Consider the following 12,312-nt stretch of genomic DNA (forward strand, 5'->3'; position numbering starts at 1 on the left):
TCACTGAAAAAACAGTAATCACGGCGTGAACAATGGCCAAGCTTGTCTGAAACGTTTGAGTTATTCAAACCAGGTACAGCACTCTTGATAAAAGCTGCTTTGAATAACCAGAGTGGAGACTGTAATTATGCTGGGAATGATAATCACAAATCTGGCCGGCAGTGGGCTGCAAGGCTGCGTAGCAGAGCCCACATGGTGGGCTCCAGCAGTATCAAGGACTTCAGTTATTAAGCAGCTGGTCTCTCGACATAGTTTTGCACACTTATGTGCAATTAAAAACCACACCAAGGCAATTAGAAAGCATTTAAAGGAGTGTTGCTATCTTGGGGTGTTCATAACAACAAAGTCAATGGAACAAAGTAAGTTTGCCCTGTTTTTCTTTTTTTTTTCTTGTGAGGTGGTGGTTAAATCCCGTGTTGCAGAACGGATGAGGGTCCTTGCAGTTGTGTGGCTGTGTAGGCGTACTGGACTATAGCTGTGGATTTACCTCTGAGATCTCTGCATGACTTCGGATGATATGCATCTATCTATCTATTTATCTGTGTATCTATCTAGTGGGCACAGATACGGGCACCACAGTCTTCTCTTCTTCACTGCTACAAATCCTGGCAGTGATCCAGATAAGCAGTGGTGTGTGGGTGTTTGTGTGTGTGTTGCTCAATGTGTGTGTGCGCTACCTTAATTTATATTCCTAACAAGTACTGCAAGTGCTGCTTTAGTTATTACAACACTCAGTAGAAACTAAATAAAGCAAAGCTAACATTTTTATTCCAAACGTTGCGACTTCGCTGTGCTATGATAAACCACACCATACACTAAAACATTGCTGCTGACTTTTTTGTGTTCTCATTTACTGAATGGTCTTTCTCATCCTTGGTAAACGAAACATTAGCATTTAGAACAGACATCCTAATTTAATATACTTTACTGTTTTAAGACTTTCTATTGTTTTTTTGTTTTTTTTAGAAAACTAGCAATTTAATTTCCTTTTAAAGGTTTATATAGGAATAACTAAGGCCTAGTTTTTGGAATTAGCTTTGTGTGTTGATTGACAGGTGTGACCCCGTTTTTATTGCCTGTGCTGGTACAGACTGATAGACATTTTATGCATGCTGGGTTTTGGAACAATAACTAGGAAGCGGATTGTCAAACTTTACCTGCAGTCAGCTGTCACATATGACCTGTTTGCAGAGGACAGTACGTCTTACCGTGTCAACCCCTCAGCAGGAGCTCTGGGTCTTTTAATGAGGTTATTTTTTTTTATGAAACTAATATTTTTGCATACTTTACGTTGCCTGGATTTGCCCACACAGGTCCACTGCCTCTGATCAACCTTTAATATAGCAGATACATGTGGAGAAAGCACTCCCCGCTTGATTTTTACCCATATAAAAGGTGCTGTAGGCCTTCTACTGAGTTTCCTATATAGCAACCAGCACTACAAGATGCTGCAACACAAATAACTATACAGATATTTAGTATATATTAATTTGGTAATTATAGTTTATTGTTACCTGCAGTATTTGCCATGTCCATTGTGGCTGTATCTATATAAATCTATATAAACTTTGAACTCTTCACCTATGTTACAGGGATCCAGGGATAGTTGAACAAATCAGCATGCAACCACTGTATGTTTATCATTGAAAAAAGAAAACAGTTTCTTGTAAAACGTTTTGTTTCCATAAAGTTGTCATTAGGCAAGAGGCGGGGTACACCCTGGACAGGTCGCCAAATTATCCCCAAATTGGCCTGTCTAAATAAATCTGTAGAACACACAGACCCTAATCAAACTGGATGACATCTTTAACAAAGGAATCAAAATTGATTCAGCAGAACCAGAGACGTCACCGTTTTATTTCATCCATTTTTCTTGCCAAAACCTGACAATGACGGCACCCACGATGTTACTTGAGAGAAGAGTGTTTGGTCTAGTTAAAGTATCCTCAGGCCTTTAGCCTGAGGAACGGGCTACAAAGCGTTGGTAAGCTCACTTTTTACAGCTCGTATTTCTTTGTCTGACTTGAGTTCTTCAGTCAAAAACAAAGCCGACTCAAGTAAGCTTATCACACGTCCTGTCCTAGAGGCACAAAACCGTTTTATACAACTATTGCTACATATGTAGCAGAAGTACTCCCCAACTCCAAGTAAAAAGGACTTTGATGTTTAGAATCAATTGACTATTAGCTTTTGTCCTGCAAATACAAGGCTCAAACGAGCAGCTGTGCTCCCTTAAAGTTTTTTTTTTTTTTTTTTTCAAATTACCCCCATGGCATCCATGCTTTCTGAGATCAAGCCTTTGTGGAGGTCCTCATTGCAGGGCTCATTGTTCTTCTAGTGGCTGGAGATATATGGGATCACTGACCTGCTGCAGGATGGATATGGGTTCAATCAGATGCCTTCCTGATGGTATTGCATGATGGATAAGATTCTAACCAATTTATTCACAATGCGCTGTATAGCTCACGGATTTGTGGATTTAATGACACACTTTTCATACTTTGCATATTGACCACTGCTCCTGAAATGAGCTGCTTCTGAAGGCTATTCTTGTTAGTTACAGACAGTCTGAGGCAAAGTTAGAATGTCAGCAATGTCATTTTTCAGCTGAATCTTGATTCATTGCTCTTCTGTCTGGTCCATACTCGTCGGGAAATGTGTTTCTAAAGAGTCGCATAATCCTATTACTGTTTTGTAAAGTGCAGATTTGTGCCAGTTGATTCCGAGATATTTTTAATGTCACCTGTCGGCTGAACGTATATTTAAAATGTCAGCTTCTCAAACAAAGTAAAGACCCATGGTTCCTGCTTGACCTTTTCAAGTTTATCCAGTGAGGAGTTGAAAATGCCCCAAATGCAAGTTTTTTTTTATAGACGGTCATTGGATAACATGTCCTTTAGATGATCAAATTGTTCACAGTGCTATGAAAAGATTTGATCCATGTCTGTCTGTGCTCACTGTTGTTGGACTGAGATGCACTTCACTTCTTATCTGCAGCACAGGGCATGGCCAGACAATCAAAACCTGACCTTTCTTCTATTTTCTGACTCCAATTTGACATGCTGCATTCACGTCAACAAAGCAACTTTTTCTGGAAAATATAGCTCCCTTGAGGTTTCAAATACCAATTTTTGGAACATGGAGTTATTTTTTTCATAATATTTTGTCAGTGCTAACAAGAAACGTCTCGCAGTCAATCAAAAGCTTATGTCAAATGAATAAAATGAGTGATTCATATCAGTTACTTTTACATTTTTTGACATGTGGTAGATTCTAGCAAGATTTAGATTTTCTGTTGGTCATTAATCAAAAGATCTCTGCTGGTTTTTGTACTTTTGCAGTCTCTAATTGACGGTACATTTTCATCAATCTTTCTTTTGACGGTGGGGCAAGGAAGGTGAAGGACCCAAACACAAGACACTAAGGCAGGCTTCGATAAAGATCAGTTTTACAGGAACCGACAGGGAGAACTAAACTGCATAAGAAAAGCAACTCCAGGAAAACCCAAATCCAACAAAAGGTGAAATCTGACCTGAGAGTTAAAGGAGGTGAGGCTGGAGGCAGAGCACAGAAACTGAGAAGTTTAGGACTTTGACCTGGAGGCATACCAGAAAAGAGAGGTCGCTCAGAAGGGTGACCATGAGGCAGACCTGACAGGAGTGGTGGCTCGGCTATGGTGGCGACAAAGACCACCTGGAGGTCGTCTGGAAGGCCAATAGGGAAGGCAGCACCCTTCTTGAAGACAGAACCCCTCTGGAGGCTTGGAAGGAGGTTGGCAGTGAAGATGGGACCCTCTGGGCTAGGCAGGAGGCTGAGTGGAGGAGAGGGGCAGTTGGCAGACCCTGAAGCTGGAGTGGCATCCGCAACGCAAGGAGCTGGAACTTAGGTGGAGGTGTCAGCAACAGAAACATCTGCAGGAAGAGGGACAGAGGCAGGATTGGAAACCTTGTCAAGAACAAGGATGAGGGAGATGTCAATGTCCAATGGCATGGGAGTAGAGCAGGTGCCAGCTGACCTTGTCCGTGGAGCCTGCATGAGCAGGTGTCCTGTGGTGTCTGGCAACAGCATGTTGTAAGTGGAGGCCTTTGGGTCCTATGGGTTGAGGGGAGGGGCCTCTGTGGATCAGGCTTGTTCCAATGCATCCAATAGATACTTGATCAGTTTGGGATCTAGTGAAATTGGAGGCCAGGTCAACACCTTGTGCTATTTGTCAAGTTTTTTGAGTTGTTGCCAAACTGTTTTTGTGTGTGTGCCTGTATCAGGCTGCATCCTGCTGGGGATGGCTGCTGCCATCAAGGAGTGTCATTGCTATGGGGTGGGGGTGCCTGGTCTGGTCTAGGTGGGTGCTACATGTCTAAGTAACATCCACATGAATGCCAGGTCCAAAGGTTCAATAAGGTGAGGGTGATTAGTTCACCTTTCATATTTCACTAGTATTTAAACTAGAATTCACTTGGTGTACATCATTAAAAACGTGACATATGTTTGACAAATTACAGGTGCCAGATGTCTGACTAATCATGGGTGAAAACCTTTGCTAGCACACATCCCCTGGGAGTACCTTGATTCAGTTTCACCTCTTGAAGGGTGCAGAAAGTCTAAGCAGAGGACAGAAATCAAAAGTAGATAAATGTCCACACGTCCACAGTTAATGTAACGTGTGCTGTCAGTGTGTTTAGATTTTTTGTTTTAGAAGTTATGACTCACAAGTGCTGTGGAGCAAAGTGCAGCAATTTGGCACGTGTGTTTTATCTTAATGGCAACCACGCCTCCAGTGAAGTATTGTGGTCATATGTGCTAAATTAATTTTGCATTAGCATCATTTTATTTTAGCATTTCTCAGCGGAACTACTTCACATTCCCAGACACTCCCCGCATGCGCTGTTGCCCTGCATTGCTGTTGATATGTGATAACAGGATTCTGATTGAGGGTTTCTCAACTATGGGCCAGAACTTACAAGTACAGAACACATTCTGAGAAAAAAAAAAAAAAAAAGAAACAAACAAACTAATTCATTTGGAGATTTAAAGCCAAAAAAAAAAAAAAAAAGATAAGATAATCCTTTATTTATCCCACAGTGGGGGGAATCATCTCTGTCAAGATTTCTGTCGCAGCATGGGGTGTCAGAAATAAACAAGCTGCTGCATTAGCACCAGAATATACCACATTTCCATAAATTCAAATCATAGCTCCTCATTTCTCTTCTAGACTTGAGACTTCTGTGTAGCCATACACAATGAACCCAGTTTAACTCAGGTCCCAAGTTGGGTCTCTGTTACTCGGAACAAATTTAACCAGTGCTCTCCACCCCAAATGTCTGCTTAGATGAAAATGAAACCTATACTCCAGTACAGCCAAACAAATGTTGCAATGGAGAGGCTGTTAAGCTACTAAAATCATTACCACTCCAACCTATGACAGAACTAAAATGTGAAAAGGCAAGAAATGTGGTTTGTAAGCAAATCCAAAGAATGTGGGACCTCAGCGAGACAGGGGTCTAAAATGGCATGATGCACTGTTAACATTAGTCCACTTTAATTTACTATTTAGCCCTGCGATGGACTGGCGACCTGTCCAGGGTGTACCCCCGCCTCTTGCCCGATGACAGCTGGGATAGGCTCCAGCAGACCCCCGTGACCCTTAACAGGAATAAGCGGGTACAGAAGATGAATGAATGAATGAATTTACCATTTATAATATTGTCTATTTCATGAATCAGGTGATCGGGAATGATGGGAGCGTAAATGTTACTGTGACGCAGAAAAATTGCTCATTGGCATGCAGTCAAAACTATTTTTTTAAGCTTTTTGTTCATTATTCATATTCATTATCATTCTCTCATATACCATGCATCAGCTGTATCTTGTACTCTTGCTTGTGTCACGACTGGACTCGACTACGACTACACGTATGCTTTAGTCAGATGTATGTGTGACACATGTATTTTCTTGTCCTCTGTCTATCTTGTCCCTCTCTCCTTTTCTGTCTCTACCCGACCGGCCTCAAGTGGATGGGTTCCCCCATATGAGTTGGGTTCTGCTCAAGGTTTCTACGTGTTAATTGGAGGCTTTGCAACTTGGGGTTTCAGGCTTTGGGTCCTGTAAAGCATCCTCAGACAATTTGTATTGTTGTTGACACTATATAAATACAATTGAATTGAACTGAATTTTAGAGGACAATCAGAAAGCTTGGTTTTAGACTTTCCAAACATTCCTAAATTGAATGGATCAAATTCAAACAGTAAAAACGTCATTGTGAAGGGTGTGTGGTCTTTAGAAAAATGTATTTACTGAATTGCAGCTGATGCTTTTCCCATGAAGGAAATGCTTTCTGGGAAATGGTGTAATAAATGTACTAACATGGTTTGGCTACTACACCGTAATAACAGCACTGCCCTTGCCTAATCATGGGGGCTTGCAGAAACCTGGAGTATGCTACTGTAGACATCCTAACTGACACGCTTTATTAAAAAATAAGAGATGCAATTGGAAATTATTTGACTTCCACATGTGCTCTTAGTGTTAAGTACAGTAGCATTGTGACACTGCATTCAGTAATGCAGCTTTTTTATTCCATAACACAGACCACCTTGTTTGTCATTAAAGTGCGGTAATCAAGAGAATAATTTTCTTCCTTTGTACACTCTGGCAATCCCACGGCAAGCACACTGCCGGGAAACTGGGTCAGTGGCTTTTCACATGCTGCGAGTTTGACCATCTCTTCATTAGGGGAAAAATAAATAAATAAATAAATAAATATGGAGCAAGAAAACAATAGCAAGCGACCCATTTCTGGAAGAGCTTCTGGTGTGTGAGCAGAGGGAGGGATGGGACAAATAGAAAGGGAGAGGGGATGAAAAAGAGCAAGAGAGACTGTGTGCATTGGTGTGTGATGAAGAAGCAGAGACAGAGGCAGAGATTTGTGTTGGGCAGTACGCCCTTATGTGCAGAAGAAATGAAGAGTGGATAAGAAGGAGTGTGTGCATGCCGTGTTGTAAGTCTTGCCAGTCAGAGTTATATCAGGTGTTGTAATTCCTTCTGCATCATTCCCCCCCTTCGGCCATTATTTCCTCCTACCTTCAGCACCCTGACGCAAAGGCCCGGAGATTTTTTATTGTGAAGAGTACCAGATGTTTATTGGAAAATCGATATCTTAGTTTGAAAATATGGATGCATGGATTTGACAAAATGGTAGATGTGGAAATGATATTCAAAACGTCTGATGCCCACTGCAAAAATAAAATACCTTGCATGGAAACAATTATTTTATTCCATATGAAAGTAATCAAATTATGACTTCTAGGTACTTAGCCCCCATTTATTGCATTTACACTGCCACTGCAAGGCCAGTGGGGTTGACGAATCTTGTAACAACTGCAAATAGGAACCGCTAATAGCAGTCACTCAGGATGGGATTTAAATGACAGGAAATTACCAATATACTAATGTTAGTCTATGTGTATGCTTAATCTTTCCTTATCCTGCTAGCTAGCTGCATAAATTCATCTCCCCTTGGGACTGCAAGATTACCCAGTGTATAACAGGCCATGTGTCACAGTATATATTAATTTCTGGAGCATTTCTCATAATGTGTTTAAATCAATATTTATTGCTAGCTGGTTCATCCCTGTGGTCCACACTGAAATATAGTTCCTCGACAACTAGAACACAGTTATTCATGTTACCACGAGGATGAGTCCTAACCTAACCAGACTTTTAGTGGGAGTGACTGGGGCTCCAAAATGCAGCCTCTAAACAACGCATTATCTGCTGTGTAATCTGATGATAACAGGTAACTCTGGACTCAACGGGGAATAGCGCTACCGTACGATAACAAAATATTGGTGAAATGAACAACAGACAATGCGTTATTTAGTGGTTGCGTTTCGGTGCCCCAGTCACTCCCACTATATGGATATACGCAGATCTAAATATCTCCTGAAGGACTACAAATGACACAAAAGTTATATGGGTGAGTAAACGATTGTATTTTATGCCAGAAATAAGGTCCAGGTTGTAAAAAACAGTATAGAGATATAATTTACGGCTCTTTGAAGGGAGCCGGATCTTGTGGATCCGTTCCTTTCAAACAGACGCTCATTTTGATATTTATTTATTTTCAAGAAATTTTTATCGATACGGTAAGATCTGGATCAGAATCATTCAAACTTAGACATCCCACCAATATATATTCTCTTGGTGTGGTATCTGAGTCTCTGACCGGAAATCGAACCTGGATCCATTGCTATGCTCACCACTATACCAGCTCCGTCACCAACATGTCTCAAAGCAAAGCTGTGTGAAACACAGCAAAAGTTTAAAAAAAAAATTGAACAAAATAATGGCTTGCAACTGCGACACGGTTTCTGTCATTTGTTCTAAAGAGCTGATCAGTAGTTTCAGTTCGTTCGCGAACATCACAACTCTAGTCTAATAGCCTTTTGTGCATCGAGTAAAATATTACTTCTCAACTCCAGGTGATGCTGTATTAAAAATCGCCACCTCAGCTACTAATATTTGTAGCATCTGATTACTACACTTAAAGATACAACAGTGTTTTATAAAGAAAACCTGTACGACTATAAATCTGCTCGCGTAGTGGATATTGTTTTTATATGGCCTTGGTACGAGACAATCTGTTATTATTGTGCAGTTCTGGAAATTCAGAAATGACTATCCATCTTTCAGGTCACACGGCAGTAAACAGTTATTGTCTGCACCTCAGAGGTCAGCGCAGCAAAGCTTAACAAGTTTTACGCACCAATACAGAGATGGTGTTGGCAAATGTTTTATTTTCATTTAATTTGTTTTCCCTCGACTGTAGTGGTAATTCACCGGGATGATTTCTAGTGCTACTGTAGCACTCTGGTGTTGTTGTAGTATCAGTCAAAATGTATTCAGTTTAAAGGACCAGTCAAAAACATTACACTTTCCTGTATATAATGTGTTGTATCTATACAATCACAACTATAAATGTACACTATCAACTTTGATCAATGCTTCATACAAATAAAAACAAATCAGTCTAATTTATTTTCTATCACGTCCTTGACCAGCTTGAACAGATACACACTTGTTACCTCTTTGAGTATTGTTTGGTTTTCCCGGTATTATTTCAACATCATAATACCATTTGGCCATCATAATCTCTACTATTATTATTCATATCAGTAAATATAATCAGACCGCTGCAATCCCACTAAATGTCAGCAGTTACGCCGTCTCTGCGGCCGGGCAAACAAAACAACATAATTGAGAAACTTAGAAAGCATGTTGGACACCAAGGTCTGTCGGATCGTTTCAGGTATTCATACATCGTCTCATTATTCCATCAAGTGAGTTTTTGATAGCCTGACCTTTTCAGTACATTAAAAAATAGGATAAAGCCCTAAGCTAGACCTCAGAAGAAACGTGGTGTGTGTATGTTTGAGCTTGTGTTTGCATGGATGGGGTTTGTTCATTCACATCCCTTGGTCACTACATCGGCTGAGTCATTGTCAGGCCAGGTTATTCTTGTTTTTCTTAAACTTGCGGTGAGGTTCTGTCCCTGTGCGTCATAGGAGAGGTGTCCGTTATGAAGGGTGAAGGCTGGGAAAAAAGTTGTTCCAAAAGCAAAACCTCAATGTTTTATTAGGTTTGGTGTAGAGGTGCATAAAGTTCTTTTGTCACCACCATCATTTTCCTCAGTCCATATTTTTGAAATTAGTAAAATCACAAAACGAAACAATCTCAGGTCATGGCATTTAGATATGTCTGCAAAGGTTCTCAGTCATCCAGGTCATGGCATACCCAGAAACATTAAAGAAAGGCAACTGGACTTGTAGAGTTTCTTGAAGACATTTCATCCAAGTTGCTTCTTCAGTTCTAAGGCACTGGTGGGGAGCTGATGTTTAAATAGGAACATCTGTGGGTGTTGCCCATCACAAATTTGCTTGAAAAGAGTGAGTGAATGGAAGTGAAACTTCTTGGGGACAGAGTTTAAGACTGTATTGTAAATTGATAGCAGATTACATCTCAGCCCAACTCCTCTGTTCAGAGAAAGTTTTTGAGTTTACACTAGATTGGTTATGGGATGGCTTCCAGGCCTCAAGACCTGCTTCCTCATTTGTTGGTGTTTGGGGAGGGGTTCATCAGTATTGATGGCTGACACCTGGATTGATGTGATTGCTAACTTATATCTGTAGGTGCCTTAGCAGTGCCACTCTCTCTCTCTCTCAACTTTGGTTTGGTTTAGTTTGGTTTGACCTTTGGGTTCTCTCGCTTGTGTTCTTCTATTCTTGTGGTCACTCTCTCAGACTCTGCAGATATGACTGATTTACTGACTGCATGTTTGATTTAAGTCAAAATTCATCTTTCATTCATCTTCTGTAACCGCTTGTCCTGTGAAGGGTCGTAGGGGGTGCTGGAGCCTATCCCAGCTGTCATCGGGCGAGAGGCGGGGTACGCCCTGGACAGGTCGCCAGTCTATCGCAGGGCTGACACAGAGGGACAAGACAACCATTCACACTCAAATGCTCACCTACGGCCAATTTAGAATCACCAGTGAACCTAACAAGCATGTCTTTGGAAGGTGGGAGGAAGCTGGAGAACCCGGAGAGAACCCATGCAGACACAGTGAGAACATCCAAACTCCACACAGAAAGGCCCGAGTCGGCCTTAAGTCAATATAATAAATGTAATTTTATATAAAAGATTCATGTGTTTTCTCCAGATTCTGTCCTTCCTTTGAGCCGGGTCGTGACGGTTGTTCACTCAATTTTGTTGTAAGTAGGGCACAAACTGTTCACTGTTAGACTGCAAGGGGGCAAAGAGTTTGGAACGATATTTCTTATCTCATGATGGGACCATTGGCACTGGTGGTGCCGTGCCGAACATTTAGATCTTTCTGTTTATGCGTGGGAATGCAGTCTGATAATTCTTGCTCTTCTTCAGCAATATACTGGAAACAAGGGTCTTGTAGTTTTGTCATATATCAAGATTTAGGAATCTTATTAAAGTGTGTCGCATACTTCCAGTGTACTCACAGATCATTTAGGATAGGCAGGATCTGAGCATTATACGGGCTCTAAAATGACTTTCGGAAAGATTTGGCACAGTAACTGTTGAGTCATCGGTAATGTATTCATTCCATTGCTGTGAACTCTGATGTACTGCATGAGAAATGTATGAAGAAAGAAAATAATCTCTGCTCTCTGGGTTCATTTTACTGAAAATGTAAAATAATCTTCTCCTGGGGGAAACGAACACAATGAAAACCCTTGTGACATATACTGGCTGTTTTCAGCGATACATGATCTGAGAGTAGTTGAGGCCTTTACCACACACCTGGGAGTTAAATGCTTAGTCCAAGCCCAAGGGCTCCCTGACAACAATGAACAGTCACTTACCTGTAAATACTGTAATACAGAGGTATGAAGTCGTGGGCTGTACTTTTGGTGCAGGTTTTGAGACATCCAGGTCCGGGCTTACTAATTATATTTTATTTTGTTCAGTAATTTAAAAGATCATGAAAAATCTCAACAGTGGCAAATGTTTCTACAAGCAAAATCCTTCCTATATCTATTTCTGCTGGGAGAAAATGGGATGTAAAATAATGAATTTTCTATTGCCCTTCAGTAGAACATAACTGACCTTTGGAAAAAAATAAAAGTTTCACCTAAGTGTATACACTGATCAGCCACAACATTAAAAACACTGACAAGTGAATAACATTGACCATCTTGTGACAATGCAATGTTCTACATTGGTGTGGATGTTACTTAGACATGTAGCACCCACTTAGACCAGAACAGGCACCCCCACCCCATAGCAATGACACTCCTTGATGGCAGCAGCCATCCCCAGCAGGATGCAGCCTGACACAGGAACACACACAAAAAAAACATGAAGAACAGCACAAGGTGTTGACCTGGCCTCCAGATTCACTAGATCCCAAACTGATCAAGTATCTGTGGGATGATCCACAGAGGCCTCTCCTCTCAACCCATAGGACCCAAACGCCTAGTAGAGGGTAGGTGCTCAGTGGATCATGGGCCTAGACCTATAGTCACATAACTAAGGTATGTCTAGGGGTGGGCTGAGCCAACCCTAACTATAAACTTTATCAAAAAATGAACCAAAAATTTTCATATTTGGGTTGCAAAGACAGGCTTATTTTTGATGAGCTTGCAGAATCGATTGCCGGCGACTGTTGTGCAATACGTGCCAAAAAATTCTGTCTAGCTTGATCCCAAGTTGCTTTGACATCCTTCAAACAAAGGCAACTATAGTTCTGGAGATACACTATATTGCCAAAAGTATTGGGTCACCTGT

This window comes from Chelon labrosus (genome assembly GCF_963514085.1).
Source record: "Chelon labrosus genome assembly, chromosome: 8".
Classification (NCBI taxonomy): domain Eukaryota; kingdom Metazoa; phylum Chordata; class Actinopteri; order Mugiliformes; family Mugilidae; genus Chelon; species Chelon labrosus.